At 45.3% G+C, this 5,362-nt stretch overlaps 1 long non-coding RNA gene across 1 annotated transcript; it reads left to right on the top strand.

Annotated features, from left to right (window-relative positions):
• Nucleotides 1-472: 472 nt before the first annotated feature.
• LOC147022680 (uncharacterized) lies at nucleotides 473-1,838 on the top strand. The gene is made up of 3 exons (XR_015059684.1): nucleotides 473-641; nucleotides 808-895; nucleotides 1,528-1,838. It is a non-coding gene; the product is annotated as an uncharacterized LOC147022680 (long non-coding RNA).
• Nucleotides 1,839-5,362: the final 3,524 nt, after the last annotated feature.

Here is a 5,362-nt window from a genome sequence, read left to right as displayed (position 1 = left end):
TGATCATTAACTGACATTTGGAGACAGATGGACAAAGTGAACAAATCGCTTAACTTGTCTCTTCACTTCGCAAGTGTGAGGTAAATATAATGGAGCTTCAGTTTTGTTGAGCAAATACACAATTATCCTGTTCAAGTGCTGTTTAAAGGTTTCCATGGTAGAATAATAATAGAGTAAAAGTTTTATGGTTTACATAATGTGTTGGCTCTTAAAATAACTATTTATATTCTTTATAATTTAAAAATAACTCGAAAGAAAAAGAGAAGTAAGCCGTGCCATTTTTGGCAGCATGCTTCGCCCATCGGCTGGAGGAAGTAATTGGAACGAATGGAGTGCAGAGTTTACAAGAACTTCACGCCCCATTGGCTGGTTTTTGTGGGGTGCTTATTGGCTGGTCATCATGTGTTGCTGATTGGCAAGTGTGGTCTTGATCATTATAATGCATTGTCCTCTGTGTGTTGATCCTCAGTGGAAACGGCACTCTGTGTTGAGGCTCGAAGGTGATTCTTAAGGTCGGACATACGTCACAGTCATGTGACTTTGCTTGGTCACGTGACCGCCATGTTGGCAAAGGGGAAAACAAACGCAGCACCGATCGCAGACGCACGTACATCGTGGTTTACTTCACGCAAAGCCGAGTGGTTGGTTTTTTTTTCTGTCGATGTATTTCAGATAAATTGTTGATACATTGTGTTCACCCAAGTGTTTGCAATGTCATATCGATATATAGAACATTTGTGAGGTGATGCGTTGGCCAGATATCGAGCCAAAATACAGTTAATTGGCCTTGATTGTTGCCCCTACCAGTACCCCGGTGATTCGTGGATCGACAACCCGAAGGAATGGCCGAACGTGCAATACCCGGACGGATACACGTATCTAGTCAAGACACCAGGTATGTAATTCAATTTTAAACCAAGTTTTAACTGTGTATTATCTAATATTACTGTACTGGAGTGTTAATATATTATTTCAATTATTATGAACTCCCGAGCTGACGTGGCTAGTTAGTAATAGTTTTAATTGACCTGCCTTTTCTGTACCGTGTAACGGTGAGTCATCTGTGCTAGTTGTGGGTCACTCACTGACCCAGCAAGAATGGCAATGAATGATTAAATTATTACGCACATTCATGTTGTATAAATTCTGTGTTATCCCTGATTTTAAAGATGTGTATAACTATGTGTATGACTATGTGTATGACTATGTGTATGACTATGTGTATGGGCGTTGCCGGATGTGAGTGAGCATGTGTGCCTGTGTGTGTCTACGCTTTGTAATGATGTAGCAGTGCGTGGCTATTTCTTGTGGCTGCTGAGTCGAAGCGCCTGGCCTGAGGACAAGATTGGGGTGAACTTAAAGGAAAGGCCGACACATTGTCATTGCATTTAGTTTGCAAGTTCTAATCCTATTAATGGCAATCAAGGGCCGAGGCATTAATGTTTTTGCATGATGTACCGTCACTTAATTGCCTTGGTACTATTTTAATAACTAACCACAGAATATATTTTTTCTTTTTAATCTCAGGAGTGTTTACACATGAAGCAATGAAAAACTACCCATCACTGGAAGCCCACAAATTTTTTGTCTCATGGCTCGAAGCCACAGAAGTCTCCTCTCTGGTTCAGTGGCCCGACTTGGTATGAGATAAAATGAGAGTTCTGAATTTTTTCTCTTGTTATTAGTACAACTGAAAATACAGCAACTTTTCGGCATTGTTGCAAATAATAATGTGTAATAAAGCCTACGAAAGAAACAAACTTGAAACAGGTACTCGAGTCGAGTGCCGTGCGATAGCGCTAGCACGACATACACCGCTGCAACGCATAGCAGGGCGATCCGAGCGAACGAGGTACTTTGTTTTCCCCTTCGCCAGCGTTGCTATACGGACATTGCATTATGGGTCGGCGAAGTTCCCGGATGTCTGACTCCAAGAATGGTCATGTTTACCCATAAACCAGTCAAAGATCCCCAGGGGATTAAATATCACGCAAGGTCAGATATATTTTTTTTTTAATATACATTGTCGAGGCTCGTATGAGAGCGAACACACAATGGATAGCAAGGGGGACATGAGACAAGAGGGGCGGGAGAGGGAAGGACAAAACTGGGGAACAGAGACATGAGGAGATCTGTGGAAGGGAGAGGGGTGGGGCAGGGAACATGGGGTATACAAGATGGACATTACAGGGACTTTCAGGAAGAAAAGCAGGGAATTTGAAGGAGGTGAGTTTGGGGTGGATTAACGGGGGTAGAAAAGATCGTGGTTTTGGATGGGGGGATATAAGAAGTGGTGGTGAACAACTGTTTTGAAGGCCTGCAGGAAAGAATGGGATTGAAGAGAGTGTGGGAGTTTATTCCAAAGGCAGGAAAAAAAGAGGAATGAAAGAGTGAAGGTGAGCAGTGATTCTTGATTTTGGTAGTTTTACCAGAAGGGCGTTGTTGGCAGACCTTGAGCACCTTGCGGAAATATGGTTGGGACATATTGCAGACAGAGCGGGGGGGCGAGACTGGAGAGGAGAGGGTAGAAGACAGAAAGACCACCGACCTGCTTGCAGTGAGAGAGTGCGAGGCCCAAAGACTCGGCCTCATCATGGAAGATGCCAATGATCCTAAATGCCTTGTTTTCCACAGCGTGAAGCTGAGAAATGTGAGAGGCAGGAGCACCGGCCCAAGGGGAGAGCAGTACTCCATCAGGCTGTGGACAAAAGCTTTGTGTGTGGTCAGGAGCTCAGGTGGGCCGAGGAAGGACTTTGCACGATGGAGGATTCTCAGTTGGGGACTGGCTTTGGAGGCCAGGTTGGAAATGTGGCTTTCCAAAGAAAGATCATGGCAGATAGTGAGACCCAGAAGCTTGCATGAAAGGACTTCTTCCAGAGGATTGTTGAGAAAGTAGATGGGGGGGGGGGTCCAAACGGTCCTTTCGGAGAGACATGGTGAGAGTGTGAGATTTGTCAGGATTGAAAGACATGTTTCATGTGTTGGACCAGTTTGACCAGACCAGACCATTTTATCCAGATCTGCAGAGAGCGAAGAAGTTGCAGCTTGCCGGTCTGAGGGATGACAGATGGTACGGCAGAGGGTGGAGTCATCAGCAAAGACATAAAGTGGATTTTCCAGAGAGTCAGAGAGATCATTGAAGAAAACCAGAAAAATCACTGGGCCCAGAGCGCTGCCTTGAGGAACTCCAGCCTGGACAGGAAGAAGGGATGAGAGAACTCCTTTCAGGCCACACGTTGGCTGCGACAGGAAAGGAAGGCTGCGAGCCATGAGTGGAGATGGCCTTGGTTACCATAGGATACCTTTGATACCATCGCTTTGTCTTACTTACTTTAAATCTTGTTGAAGTTACAGGTCTTATTTGCTCTCTCCCCACACCTCCACTTTCCCCACCTCCTCTCTCTCCCCACCTCTCTCTTTCCCTCCTCCTCTTTCTCCCCCCCCCCCCGCCCCTTTGTCTCTCCACCCCTCTTTTGGTATTCCCCTCAGTGAAGTTACGGGCAGTATTTGCGCATCTATACTAATGAATGTCAGCATGCGGAAGTCGGTCCATTTAGTCAGTCACTGTGTGCATCTCCTCCATTACTCCAAAACCATGAAACCTTGTGGACTGAAACTTTTCATGCATGCTAAGGGAACACCAAGGGAGTGCATGAATGAAAATTATGTGTTTGGGTTAATTAAAACACCCCTTTTGAAGATAATAATTTGCCTTTTTTTATTATTTATTTATCAGGCGCATCCTTGGCCACCTCATTCTCCCTCGGGACGCATAAACTGTTACCTTGCTGGGGGTCTTAATTCGCTTTTTTTTTGGCCTGCTCAACCATGCCTAGACTTGGAACAGGCCGCAACAATTTCATAATGATATAATAAGTGTTTTTGTTTTTTCTTACTTTCCTCACTCATATTATCGAATGTCTGATCATCTTACATATGAATCACTGGAAACATTGCAGTGCTTATAAACGCCCGGAGACACCAGTGATTATGGCTTCATTTTATTTCCTCACATGACATTATTGCGAGAATCTCTTAAACTAAGCCGAATCACAAAATTGAAGCTCCAGAATTGATCTTTGCAGTCGTTCCGACTGCTAAAAAGAAAGTGTTAATTTGTCTAATTCAGATGTTGTTTAATATTTTGGGTGTCTCTGGGAGGTGTGTGTTTAATATTAGGGCTCGGCATTCGCTAATCGCTTGCCAAGCCAGCCGTTCCTTATCAACCGTTTTGTTGTAGTGCTTTTGCCACTTCGTGAGCACTCTACAATATTCACACTGTCACTGAATACTGTATATCAATTGGCTTGAACAATGTTCAGGAGCCACTCACCTGCATTGGCCCCACGTTGTACTGTGGTGTATCAGGTGATGGCTGGCTTGCTGAAAATGTGCAATTTTATTATACACCATGTTTCCCCTTTTCGTACGGTCGGCATTTATTTCACGACCTGTCACTTCAGCATAGATAAATACAAAAAAAAATAATAATAAAAGGTTTGGTGAATGTCACGGCAGGATAGCTGGGAGGTACACATGCTCGCTCTAAGCTATCTAGCCTGGGTTTGAATCCAGACCCAGCTCTAAAATGTCATCCCAGTGTTTCACAGGCAGGGAGATTCATCAATGTGTTTGCTGTTAAACTGGATGTCACATCTGCTGGAACCCTCCCTTCTCTCCTCCTCATTCACCATTCCTCAGCCCCCTCCCACCTCTCTCCCTTCTTCTCTCACCCTCTCCCTCTCTAATCCCTCTCTAAACTCTCTTCCTCTCTCACCCTCTCTAAATCCTCTCCTTCTCTCACCCTCTCTAAACCCTCTCCTTCTCTCACCCTCTCTAAGCTCTCTCTCTCTGTCTCTGTCTCTGTCTCTGTCTCTGTCTCTCTGTCTCTGTCTCTCTCCCCTCCACCCCTTACTCACTCTCCCCTCTCTCCCTCCTCCCATCCTTCTCCCTCCTACCACGCTTCCTCTCTCACCCACCATTCTTCCTCTTTCTCCCACCCATCTCTCTTTCTCTCTCTCACATCCTTCTCTCTCCCTCTCTTCCACCCCTCTCCCTCTCTCGCCCTGCTCCTCTACTCCTCCCCCCTTTTCAGGGGACTGTTAAGGACTGACAGTTGAGTTTTGAATTTGCCAGGTAGATCACATGAGTTTTCCAATGTTCTCATCCATTTTTATATAGAACCTGGCAGATAAAATGAAAATGTTGCTGTTTGGGTGCATTTTATCGTCCTTCCCTTCCCCCCTGCTCATGCCACTTTCCCTTCCCCTCATGTTGCCTTCCCTTCCCTTCCCCGCATACTGCCTCCTCTCCTCACACTGCCTCCACTTCCCTCACGCTGCCCCATCCTCCCCTCACATTG

This window comes from Eptatretus burgeri, chromosome 7, assembly GCF_056783735.1.
Source record: "Eptatretus burgeri isolate ZD-2024b chromosome 7, Ebu_testis_v1, whole genome shotgun sequence".
NCBI lineage: Eukaryota > Metazoa > Chordata > Myxini > Myxiniformes > Myxinidae > Eptatretus > Eptatretus burgeri.
This window is presented reverse-complemented; position numbering and strand designations above follow the sequence as displayed.